The sequence below is a fragment of the Mangifera indica genome, chromosome 9, assembly GCF_011075055.1.
Source record: "Mangifera indica cultivar Alphonso chromosome 9, CATAS_Mindica_2.1, whole genome shotgun sequence".
Lineage (NCBI taxonomy): Eukaryota > Viridiplantae > Streptophyta > Magnoliopsida > Sapindales > Anacardiaceae > Mangifera > Mangifera indica.
In genome coordinates, this window is record NC_058145.1 from 3,865,551 (window position 1) to 3,880,463 (window position 14,913).

Sequence of the window (14,913 nt, forward strand, 5' to 3'; positions counted from 1 at the left end):
ACTCTATTACCCAATTTCTCAAATTCACGCTAGTAATCTCGTAAAGAGCCTGTCTGACGAATCCTTGATAGAGATTCGTCAAAATCCTCACAATCGGTTGGTCCAAATCGTGACCACAATTCCTCTACAAAAATACTCCATGTGACTTCTTTTCCCTCCTCTTGATAGGTTCTGTACATCCACTGCCACCATTGGTCTGCTTCTTTCTCAAGATGAAACGAGGCCAACGGCACTTTCTGTGACTTTGTAGTGCTTTGAAACTTGAAAAATTTTTCTGCCTTATAGAGCTATTCAGTGGGGTCGTCTCCCGCAAACTTGGGAAACTCTAGTCTAGTGAGCTTAGAAGAGAACATGGGACGCTCTCCTTCGGCTTGCCCACGACCACTATTACTAGAGGAATACCCACTTCGATCGAAAGCTTGAGTGAACTTGATTGCTGGTTGTGATTCTGCGGCTTCCGTAAGTTTGCTAATCGCAACCTCCAACCGTTGAAGCTTCTCCCCGAACCCCAACTCTAAACGAGTGAACCCATCTTGTAAACTACCCACGTTGGACTCCAGATTTTCAATTCGTTCCTTATTGGTTGTCATCGGAACCTAGCTCTGATACTAAGTTGATAAGACTTTCTTTTTAAGGCAAAGAAATAGCCTGTAAGTTTATTAATTTTCTGCACACCCTGGTGTTAGACAATCCTAAGTTTAAATACCAGAACAAATAAACAAATTTACCTAAACTTAAGGCCACCAACGTCTAGTGATCCCCTAAGTTCAGCAACTTCCTATCCTAAACTTGAGGAATACTCAAAACCTATTCAACAGTAACTACTACCTAATCGTGAGATATTTGCTCACTTATTTAACTGTTCATAAAATAATTAACTAACAATTACGTAAAACTCAGCTACGCCACCTTATAGTCATGCCACGTAGTCCTGGTATCGCACATTCTGGATGTGCATCCTGGTTGACCTTCTTAACATACTTCTTAACGTATCACTATTAAAGCAAACTTGAGCCAGAACACACGAACTTGAACATGCTAATCACAAATACTAAAATTATAAAGCAAGCCAAATACGAACATGTGTTCAACGACCTTAAGTCCAAGATCGAGTCTCGACTCACTAAAATGAGTTGGCCTTGTTCGTGTTTGACTCAGCTCATATCCAACCTTAGGTGTAGGTGCCTTCACTCCATATCCTATTCATGGCATCTTCATCATTAAAATGAATATTGTAGAAACCTTTTGCAAGAGGGATTATCTTCCACATAGACTGAGGGACCCAAAGGTTTTGCATATTCAATTTTTTAAATTCTCCAGTTTTAACGATCGAATTGGTGATATTTTGGTTCAAGTCGTCATCTGGGCAAGCAAATCAGAGGTGATCAATAGCATCCAAAGAATCTTGTGTGGCGAAGGTGGATAATTGAATTGGCTGTCGGGCTTCGAGTTGGACTGTCGGCGACAACGAATTGGGTGGCGAAAAACTTGAATCTTTGATGAAATCCAGGTACTTTTTATTTCTGGTTATCATCCTCTTGAGTGATTATTTTAATTGTAATTTCTTGTAATTTCTTTTTTCTTTTTGAGTTATGTGCTAAGTGATAGGCCAATTCTATATAATGCCAACATTGGAGATCTAAAGGATGTGAAAACTTTGTAATCCCCGCCAAAATAACAAATGTACTAGTTAACTCTATCTGTCTAAAACTTGGGAGATGACCTATTTTGCTTTTTAACAAAAGCAACCCTCTTTTCAACCCAGAAACAGAGTTGTCTAAGTGTGCTTAGAGTAGATTATTCTGTTATGTTTATCTGTTTTCTTATTGACCAAATCAAATATTGCTATAAACTATAAATACATTATTCAAACATAAATTTCAATTTACCATAGATTATTGTAAAGCGATTTTCTGAATTTTCGTATCACAGATTTGTTATTGTTGTAGTTTAATTTAATTTTTTCCTCTTTAATTTATTGAAGCTTGTTTAACACAAATGGTGATTATAAAATGTTAATACCCTTAAAGAAACAGAAAAAAGGGCAAAATAGTCATTTCAAGAAAATCAAACAGAATTCTTTTAATAGAAGTTGATGATAGGTGGCATTTTGGCCTTTTATTTATTACGAAAATATCTCTTCTTTTATTAAGGGAACCCAGCCGGTGTGTCCAGTCAAATCAACCTGGCGAGGACAGCCCCCAGGCTTGAGTAAAGAGACAATGGCTCTTCATTTATTTGTTTTTCCATTTTTCGGTTTTGACAAATTTAAGCTTAAAGCATAAGCATTCTACTCCTACACTACATTTAATTATTTCAAATAATTATATTTCCACAGTTAGTTGTTGAAGAAATGTCTATGTTTGACTTTCGAATTTCAAATTAATCAATTTTCTCTTTCTTACTTTATATGCTACGATTTTCTTCATTTGACTTACGGGATAAGAAATTACTCCTGATTATATATACAAATAAATTACAAAAATTTATTTATATAATCTAATATAATAGTTTATGATTAGATAATTTTAAAGTGAGAAGATATATCTTTGACTCTATAGTTCATATTCATTCATAAAAATTTATGCTAGTCTCACCAAATTTAGATAATTGATATATAATCAGTGGATGAAACTACCGTTAATTTGAAATAAGTTGACATGAAATTTCTTACAAAGAGTTGATGGGGAAATCGATGACCACGAGTCTAGATTTAAAAGTTTCAAATCAATATTAGTCAAGGATGGGATCTAATATACATTTTGGTAGAACATATTAAATTGTTCAAACAGTAATACATATGTATATATTTTTTATATATAATTTAAATACACAAATAATAGATTATCATATAATTAAGTGATATTTTGACTTTAATTTAAAATCATCCAATAATATTATTAAAACTCTCAACAATTTGAACAACAATAAAACTATATGTTTAGGGTTCAATCATATGTGTTTGTATCTATATGTGCACATATCTTTAACGATTACTCTAATTTGTGGTTGTTTTTTATTCTGTGTTACATATGAACTACTTATTATAAGCAGACTCAAGTGAGAGTTTTACAAATTCCTTTTTTTTTTTTTGCAATAACAACACTTTGGTCAACTTGGTATTCAAATCTTCTTTAACGATATTTCAAAAATTGAAAAATAACTTGTCTAATATAGTAATTGTGAGACCACCCATCTTCCTTAACTTTTCTCTTTTAAGATTTTGTACTAACAACTTCAAAAAACCTAATTAACTTGAGCACCATTAATAATTTAATAAACATGATAATAGCCTAAAAAGATTCAAACTTAATGCATAGCATAACCACATTTTGATTATGAGATAAAAGTTTAATCATGAATTACTTTCTATTACAAATATGGTAAATTTCATTTCAATTTTTTTTTTTTTTAGGTTTTAAAGCAACCACATAAATATATTTTCATTTTTCATATTTTCTTATTATTTTCAATTAAAAAATAAGAAAATAATTATATAATTAAATAATTTTAAATTAAAAATAAAATAACATCTAAATCATATAATGATATATCATCTAAACATTTAGTGAAATATCCAAAGCTATATATTTATAAATATATATATCATTATTCTTCACAAATTTGGAAGGATTGACTTCAAACAGGATATTATTTAAACTCCAGTATTTGATTGGCGGAAGGTACAATTCATCTAGAAAGCCAGATAATGCATTTAGAAAATGCAACGGTTTAATTCTTTCATCTAGATGCACTTCATTTGAAAATTATGTCCAGCCATGTGTCATTTTTAATCCAAAACTAAAGATGAGGATAGTATTATCAATATCATAATACTATGTACATAATTTTTGTATATAATTTTATATATAAATAATAATATATTATTATATAATTAAATATTATTTTATTTTTAATTTTTAATTATTTAATCACGTGATAACATATCGTTATTTGTATATAAAATTATATTGAAAAATTGTATATATAGTACTACTTTAATATTATATCATGCTGATTTATAATGTTTTATAGACAGTTAAGCTTCTAGATGACTGATATAAAACGTTTAAAATAATTTATAAAGATATATTTAGTATATATATCTTCAAAAATATGGAAAAGGCCATCAAATATACTTATAAAATGAAGGGAAAAATTAGAATTTTGTCAAGGATTCAAAATTCCCCCCCTTGTCAAGGATTCAAAATTCCCCCCCCCCCCCCCCCCCCCCCCCCCCCCCCCCCCCCCCCCCCGCTCTAAATTGATTATGTTATAAGCCAATATTAAAAACAATATTATGTATAAATATTTTTAAATCTATAATTAGATATATAAACTCTATTTTTGACGTTATATAAGTCATTCTATTTAAATTTTCACTTCCTATTCATCTAAAGAATCAATTTAAATTAAAAAGATTAAAATAATTTTCTCTCTCTCAAAAAAAAAAAAATTTGTCCTAGAGATGAATTACAATAAAGCTCTTTACTAAATCATGATATAAATTAATTATAACTCTGATACTAAATATAAGAATATTAAATGACCTAACTATACATAATATCCGAATAGAACATAAATAGATTTGAATTAAAATATAAAACTAACCTTTGACTTGATTAAAATGTTGAACAAAGAATTCTTTCTTGAATGCACAGTTCTTTTGAACTGATAAATTTTCTCTATGATGATGCATGTAAAGTTTTCAAAATAGTTAGTTTTGGGGACATATGTATGGCTTCTTATATACATCATTCCCGTCAAATGATGTAACTACAAAGAAAATAGAGAGGTGGATATAAATTAACCATTATTTGCAAAATTGACTTCCATGTGAGCAGTTACAATAAAGAGGAAAAACCGATCTGAAACTGTTCAAAACACACCAATATCTATGAAACTCAAATAATATAAAACAAAAGTGGTTTTTGATAGGCTCCATGTCTGTGTTCTTGATGAGACAATCTCTATCTAATAATTGTCATATTCAAAATTATTTAAATTATTTACACAAATGATTAAGTAATGGAGTGATTTTGAATGATCAAATGTTAAATTGCAACCAAGACAACACACTCCACACAACTAGAACGGGGTCGTGCGTGATGTTTTGCTTTGTAGTGTGGTTGTAAATAAAATTGACTGATGATGGTCTTGGTCTCTAATGGGTTGCTACCAAGAGTAAGGTATTTAAAAGGAGCAAAAGAAGGAGAAGAGCTAATATTGATGAAATAATATTCTTTATACATCGCTGAGGCTAAGCATAAAAAGGCTAGTGATGGGTTTAGAGATAAGGCTTAGGCATTGTAAATTCAAGTTGGGATTGGAGATGAGGGCAACCAGTGCTTGGATACATATTTGGCTTTGGCAGGTGCTATGCTTTAGTACAATGTGCACAACGCATAGGCCTTTTATAGGCACACGTGCCACCCGTCGGTGATAAAGAATTGCAAACACTTGCAATAATTTTTGTTAGGTTCTTAATCATTATTGAGTTCCAATGCGGAAAGTCAAATATCTATGATTTCTCTCACATCCAAACACTTCTATTATTATATTTTGGTCTTTAAGATACAATACTCAACATGGATTATCTAGATACCAATCCAATTTATTTTAAGTCATCCAATACTTTTACAGTTTGATCAATTTTTATTATATATAACTCATAGATTTTTCATTGCGCTAATAGTGCACAAATTTGTATTAAACCTACAATTTGACAATCATATTTACACAAACTACGATTAATATTTAGTGAAAAATCATGACCACCAAACTAACTACGATTAATATTTAGAAAAACATCATGACCACCAAAGTAATAAAGTGTCAATGATTGACTTTCAACTTGTCAACAATACTGAATCTTATATAATTCGATCTCTTTTTTATACAATATCTCTACGATATTAAGATTTATATTAAGTGTCTATCTTAATGAACCGTCAATATGCATGAATTAATATTTGCACCAACGATCAAACAATATTGGATTGAACAACAATTCAAATCCTATTGTTGCCTTAAATTCATTGTGATCTTTGACATCCATCAATAGGTCTATCATAGATATTAGATCTTGTGATCAGAAGTGAAAAATTTTATTGATCAATCATAGCTTTCATACATATATCAATATAACCAATCACCACCTTTTTTGTTTTCCTCTCTCAAAAACTATGTTAGGTTGGTATCAAATTATATCGATACTTATATAAGACGATATGGTGATTAAATTAATGGATCACATGTACCGTTATTTGTTAAGAAGATGTATTTTATAAATATTAGAACAACCATCTAGAAGTGTTCAAAAATATCTAATAACTAAATTGAATCTATTTTCAAACCAAAAATTGAACCAAAAATAGGTTATTAGAAAAATCAATTCGAATATTGGTTCAAGAATATAGAAAAAACTGATTTTTCAGTTTGGTTACTGGTTTACCACTTTTTTTAAAACTAGTTAATCTAACTGAAGTTTTTAAAAATTAGATAAAAATAAATAAAATATTGAACATATTTTCAAAAAAAATTGAAAATAAATAATAAAATAGGATAATTTTTTAAAATTCGATTCAAAATTGATTGACCAATACCAAGCTGGCTTGGTTAACCAATGTTAAATGCTTTTAAAACCATTCATATCAAATTCTCTTATTGGGTCAATTCGATGGATACGTCTACACAATGTGCACCTTTGTATTGCACTAAATTGTTTGCAAACAATTTTGACACATGAGATGTGCCACTATCTTTTAGTTGATTGTTCAACACTATGATAATACTTATCATATTACTTGTGTCCTTAATTAAGATAATATTAAGATTACAAATGTTTTTAAAACGATCACTTCATATGAATATAAGATTCTCACGATTAGTTAACATATTGATCTTTTATCACAATTTTATCATTCTAAGGATATTTATCTACTTTTCATATAGGATTAATAATAAAGACATATCATTTTATTAATTCAAAATTATGATCATATTTGTTTATACATCAGTGACGATTGACTATAGGACATCTACACTAACAATATGAACTTTCATTCAACTTTTACTCTAACACACAACCATGCACCTTGTATGAATGAGCGTGCATCCCTTTCTTATCATGAGCAATTGCCTAGTCATGATCATCATTAGTTGTGACTTCATTGCACGGTTGTAAGTGTCTTTGGTACAATCATTCATGCTCTGGAAACTTGAATCTTTGATGAGATCTAGGTAATTTTATTTCCAATGCAAACTTGAACAGGTATTTTTTATTTCTGGTTATCATCCCCTCGAGTGATTATTTTAATTGTAATTTTTTGTAATTTTTCCTTTTTCTTTTTCAGTTATTAGCTAGGTGATAGGTCAATTCTATATAATGCCAACATTGGAGATCTAAAGGATGTGAAAACTTGCAGTCCCTGTTGGAAATAACTAATATACTAGTTTACTCTACCTACACAAAACTTGGGAGATGACTCGTTTTGCTTTTTGACAAAAGCAACCCTCTTTTTAACCTGGAAATAGGGTTGCCTAAGTGCATTTAGAGTAGATTATTCTATCATGTTTATCTGTTCTCTTATCAACCGAATCAGATATTGGTATGAACTAGAAATACATCATTTAAACATAAATTTCAATTTACCATAGATTACTGTAAAGTGACTTTTTGAATTTTTTTATTACAGATTTACAATTGTTGTAGTTTAATTTAATTTTTTCCTCTTCAATTTATTGAAGGTTGTCTGACACAAATGGTGATTATAAAAGGCTAATACCCTAAAAGAAAAGAAAAAAGGGCAAAATAGTCATTTCAAGAAAATCAAACGGAATTCTTTTAATAGAAGTTGATGAAGGGTGGAATTTTGGCTTTTTGAAACTTAGAGGGTGGGTCATTTAATCAAACCTTGGGTGGAACACAATCATTTGGCTTTTTATTTATTACGAAAATATCTCTTCTTTTATTAAGGGAATCCATCCGGTCTGTCCATCAAGTCAACATGGTGAGGACAGCCCCCAAGCTTGAGTAAGGAGACAATGACTCTTCATTTATTTGTTTTTCTTTTTATTGATTTTGACAAATTTAAGCTTAAAGCATAAGCATTCTACTCCTGCACTACATTTAATTGTTTCAAATAATTATATTTCCACAATTAGTTGTTGAAGAAATGTCTATGTTTGACCTTGGAATTTCTAATTAATCAACTTTCTCTTTATTATTTTATATGCTACGATTATCTTCATTTAATTTACTGGATAAGAAATTACTCTTGATTATATATATAAATGAATTACAAAAACTTATTTATATAATCTCATATAATAATTTACGGTTAGATGATTTTGAAGTGAGGGAGTGTATCTTTGATTCTATAGTTCATATTCATTCATAAAAAAATTATGCTAGTCTCACCAAATTTAGGTAATTGGTATGTAACTAGTGCATGAAACTACAGTTTATTTGAAATAAATTGATACGAAATTTCTTACAAAGAATTGATGGGGAAATCACTGACTAGAAGAGAGTAGGCTTAAAAGTTTCAAGCCAATATTGGTCAGGGATGAGATCTAATATATTTTTTGGTAGAACATATTACGATATTTTTTGGTATATCTAATTTGTGGTTGTTTTTTATTCTGTGTTACATATGAATTACTTAATATAAGCAGACTCAAGTGAGAGTTTCACAAATTGCTAATTTTTTACGATAACAACACTCTGGTCAAGTTGGTGTTCAAATTTTCTTTAACGATATTTCAAAAATTGAAAAATAATTTGTCTAATATAGTAATCATATAATCGAATAATTTTAAATTAAAAATAAAATATCATTTAAATTATATAATAATATATTATCTGAATAATCAAATAAATATTCAAAGCTATATATATATATAATTCTTCACAAATTTGGTAGGATTCACTTCAAACAGGATGTTATTTAAACTCCAGTATTTGATTCGTGGAAGGTACAATTCATCTAGAAAGCCAGATAATGCATTTAGAAAATGCAACGGTTTAATTCTTTCATCTAGATGCACTTCATTTGAAAATTATGTCCAGCCATGTGTCCTTTCTAATCCAAAACTAAGGATGAGGATAGTATTATCAATACCATAATATTTCGTGTATAATTTTTTAATATTATTTTATCTTTAATTTTTAATTATTTAATCACATGATAACACATCATTATTTGTGTATAAAATCATATTAAAAAATTGTAATCATTGTACTACTTTAATATTATATCATGTTGATTTACAATGTTTTATAGACATTTAAGCTTCTAGATGACTGATAAAACATTTAAAATAATTTATAAAGATATATTTAGTATATATATCTTCAAAAATATGGAAAAGGCCATGAAATATTCTTATAAAATGAAGGGAAAAATTAAAATTTTGTCAAGGATTCAAAATTTTATTTCCCCCTTAAATTGATTATGTTATAAGCCAATGCTAAGAACAATACTATATGTAAATATTTTTAAATACATAATTAGATATACAAATGATTTTTCATCATAACTTAAACATCCTATGAAACTCTATTTTCAATGTTATACAATGTGTTATGCTCTAGTACAATGTGCACGATGCATAGGCCTTTTATAGGCACACATGGCACCCGCCGGTGACAAAGAATTGCAAACACTTGCAATAATTTTTGTTGGGTTCTTAATCATTATTGATTTCCAATGCAAAAAGTCAAATATCTATAATTTTTCTCACATCCAAACACTTTTATTATTATATTTCGATCTTTAAGATACAATACTCAAAATGGATTATCTAGATACCAATCTGATTCATTTTAAAGAATCTAATACTTTCAAAGTTTGATTAATTCTTATTATATATAACTCATAGATTTTTTATTACACTGATAGTGTACAAATTTGTATTAAATCTACAATTTGACAATCATATTTACACAAACTACGATTAACATCTAGTAAGAAATCATGCCTACCAAACTAATAAAGTGTCAATGATTGACTTTCAACTTGTCAACAATATTGAATCTTATATAATTCGATATTTTTGTTATACAATATCTCTATGGTGTTGAGGTATATATAAAGTGTCTATCTTATTGAATCGTCCATATGCATGAATTGACGTTTGCACCAATAATCAAACAATATCAGACTGAACAACAACTCCAATCCTATTGTTGTCTCAAATTCATTGTGGTTTTTTATGTCCATTAATAGGTCTATCATAGATATCAGATCTTGTGATCAGAAGTGAAGAATTTTATTAATCAATCATAGCTTTCATACATATATCAATATAACCAATCACCACCCTTTTTGTTTTCCTCTCTTAAAAACTATATTAGACTGGTATTAAATTATATCGATACTTATATAAGACGATATAGTGATTTTAAATTGATGGATCACATGTACCACTATTTGTTAAGAAGATGAATTTCATAGATATTAGAACAACCATCTAGGGGTGTCTCAATCATATTACAATATCCTTGCTGAAAGTGATGAACCGAGGGCTTGCTTGCCTGAAATTAGAAATAGAAAAGTTTTATAAGAAAGTGTGTTCTTGCGTATTTTAGAGGAAATTGGTATTATTGATCAGTTTATGGAGATAGTAAATTAGATTAAATGGAAAGATCTATTTTTTATGAGACTTGATAAATATAAAAATCTGATTTACAAATTTTACAATTACCTAAAAGTAGGAATGGTTGTTGAACATCACATTGTAGATTTCACTATGAAATTCAAATTGCGTGGAAATGATTTTACTATTACTCCAGAAATGTTTACTAAATAGTTGGAATGTGATTGTGATAGAATAATGAGTGCTCCAAAAAACTTTAATTACTCTGTAGCTTAGAATGAGTTAGGAGGTCAAGAAGTTTGTGATTCACATTTGTCTAAATCCAGAAAGTTGGATAATCTACTCTTTTGGGTATGTCATAGGTTAATTACTTATACTTTAAATGCCCGAACAAACTCAAATAGATTTGTTTCAATTCATAACTTATAATTGATGTTTGCTGCTTAGTGTGGAATTCAAGTTGATACTGTTCGTTGGCTTATCCATTGATTGTATCTTATTAAAACTGATGATCATGCTATTCAGTTTGGTATGATCGTATCTTTCATTGCAAGAAATCTTGGATTAAACCTAACAACAAAAGCTCTAGATTACCTTATAAAATTCAGAGATCTAGACCTTTTTTCAGCTCAATCCTTGATAAAGATGGAATTGATCGAATAAATTGATCAAGGAGACTAAAAATAAAATAAGAAATCATGATTATGAAATGCATGATCACGGATAACGTATAAGAAAGGATAGTGAGAGTTTTCAATAAGAAGTTCGTGATTAGATGCATCGTCATCCGTGATCATGCGTTTCATAATCATGATTTCTTATTTTATTTTTACTATGTTTTGATGCTGATACTCATTCATTATATATTGATATTGATAATGTATGTGGATTTATCTGTTTGCTTATATAGATATTGAAAGTTCCGATTTATGATGCTATTGTCTAATTCATACTATGGATAAGATTGATTGGTTGTTAATAATTTTATGTTATGATTCCTAGTAAAGATATTATGGATTATATAGATTGACTTTGTTAGTGATAATGATATTCGAAGTTGGTTGATTGATATTAAGAGTGCTTTTCTTTTATTTGTTTTTTTGGGATATTCGAAAAACCGAGGAAACTCCGTCTATTTTTTTTTTTTAATTTATAACAACAAGAAGGAGAGATTGGGATAATGACTTATTGAATTTGAAAGAAATATATAGGTTTAGTATTATCTGCTAATGATTCTACTTGATTATTATATAAGTTTGATGTTTCATTATTATATAAGTTTGTTGCTTGCTGCTTACTAATGATTCTTATGACATTGGTTTTTTATTGTTAACAAAAAGGGGGAGAAATTAGTAAAAAAAATATTTTTTTGGTTAAAAGTAAGATGAAGTAAGTATGTCTTATATTTAAATTTTTTATTTTTATTATATTTTTTTAAACTAAATTTTTGTCATTAATCAAAAAGAAGGAGATTGTTAAATCTTAATGTTTTGATGATAATAAAAATGTAAGTTTAATTTATTAATATGTCTAAAGAATGCTTGAATATATTACAAAATGGACAAAGTGTAAAATTTATAGATAAATCTAAAGCAAAAAGATATTGGTCGTACCTCTCCCATGCCCAAACTGTGTATTAACCATTCAATTTTCTAAAAATAAAAATAATTAAAAAGAGCAAAGGTCTAATCATGCTATTCATCTTAAGTAAAGTTGTCCAACCATAAAGTTAAATATTTTCAACTATTGCATTTAATATCCCAACCATGACTATTAATTATTTTTAAAGTCACATGCATTAAATGTCGTAGTTACGACACTTGAAAAATGTTCCACCCATGACATTTCTCTTCATAAATTGCTACCAAGTGTCGTCTCCAACCAATGTCTTAGCCCACGTGTCCAAGAATGCTACCAATTTATTTCATGTTGCCACGTATCCAGTTGCATTAAATGTCTCAATTGAGACACTTGAAAAACTTTCCAACCGTGACACTTTCATCTGGATAGATATCACATGTCATCTCCAAGTTGTTCGATGTGTCGCTGTCACGTGTTCAAACATAGTCTTAACCGTAACATGTTGAAAATTATCCCAACCATGACACAAAATCTAAGACAAGTGTGACATGTGTAAAATTTGTCCTTTTCGTGCAATTTCTAAAAATTTCTCAGACATGACATAAAATTCAATTAAATCTATGTAAGATCTTATTCTAGCACCCCAACATAACTCACTCCAAAGTATTTGCTTAAATAGGAAAGTCCACTCAATTACCACAAACAATCTTTCATAGACTCTTATATGTGCTCACACTTGTGTTAGCTAAGTCTATCACACCTATAGCCATTTGCGTCACCATCAAGTCTTTGCATGCTTTTGAACTTGATTTACTCATAACATGCCCATACACTATTATGACATGTCGTATCATGTTGCTTCAAGGTTTACCATTGAGTCCAATGTGCCAACTTGGTGCACCTATTCGCCTTTGGATTTTAGGGGCATGGCACAAGGCTTGCACTCACTATGCATGTAAATGATGTGTGTAATTACCCATAACATGGCATAACATTTGACCACCATGCAAGCATACCATGACATAACAATGGCACCATTGACCACCACTGCCACCCAACACCACCACCATCGAGAACCACCTCTAGCCATGAGCATCAGCTATTGCCACCACCACCCACCATGCCATCACCATATGCACCAACTATCACTATTAGTACAACTACTGTCATCCCACCATTCACTTGACTACCCTATAACACCATAAGCACTAGTTGCACCATGCCCACCACCATTGTGCTACCCCATCTGTATTATTCATATGGTGTTGCTTAAGAGAAAGGTTGAAAACAAGAGTCTTAGCCTGCTCAAAAAAGTCAAAGTTCTATGAGCTAAAATCCTGATGAATGAATTAGATTGCGAAAAGTTAAAGAAGCAAAGGGAAATTGATCATGAAGAAGAGTATTAATTTTGGATACATAATCTTAAATCTTGTGTTTCTTTCTATGCTATTTTTGCAACTCTTCCAATTATTATCTCAATCCTTCCTTTGACTTTATTTTCCTTTTATTTTCTCCTTATTCTTATTGTTTAATTAATTGACTCAATGAAAGATGAATTTGTATTGTGTTTTAATTATGAAAAGAGTTGCATTTTTATAGGTATAGTGAAAACCAATTGATTGTGGTAAAAAAGAGAGACATTAGTGACGATAAGAGGAAATTGGTAAGATTGAGTCTCTTAACACTTGTACATATTGTATTGATGTTTTAGAAGGTATATCTAACCTCTGTAAAATTGATTAAGGTCGGATTTAGTCTTACAACTTACTTTTGTAACTAGCACTTGTGGTAAAAAGAGACATAGAAGAAGAAGATAATTGCAAATAAAAAGAATAAATGAAAAAGGAAGAAATAAAAAAGTTAGACAAAAAGAGAGAACACAAAAATTTATGTAAAATAATAGTTTTATTGCAACATATAACAATATGAAAAATGGGTGAATATATTTTTTAAACTAAATTGAAAAATTTTTCGTTTCACATGGCCAGAGTAGGAAATAGTCATTGAGCCTTTAATTTTTTTATTATTAAATAAGGCCGAAGAATGTGTCCTTAAAATCACACCCGTAGAGTTTAAAAAACCTAAAATCTCATCTATAGGCCAACTATCGTTAGAAAAGACAGAGGTAAAATCATCATTTTACTAATAATATTAAAAAAACATGAAACTAATTATATTTTTCCCTATAAGTTTTAAAGTCTAACAACTTCAACCTTACATAAAGTTTTCAAACTTTGAAAAGTTACATTCTCCCTTCCCCAAACCTAAGGTTTTTTTTTTCACCTCTCCGACCATCATCTCCAATGCAGATGACCTCTCCTCTCCACCCACAAATGTTGGTTGGTGCATGACAATCTCCCTTCTTTAAATCTCTTTGTCTTCAACGAAGAAATCAGTTTCTTCGTCTCAATGAAAAGACAAAAAACTGTTTCTTCATCTATTTGTTGAGATGAAGAGATTTAAAGATGAAGAAATCTCTAGATCTCTTCATCTCTATGAAGTGATGAATCTCTTCATTTCTACGTTGAGACAAAGAGATCGATCTCTTTGTCTCTAATGATGCGATCTAGAGAGGGAAGACACCAACTGATGTTTTAGGGTATAGAGACAAAGTCGTTGGCACCAGATATGGTGGTCAAAGGGAAAAAGAAAAAATCCTAAGTTTGAAAGAAAAAATATGACTTTTTAAAGTTAAAAAACTTTAGATAAAAATGAAATTGTTAATTTTTA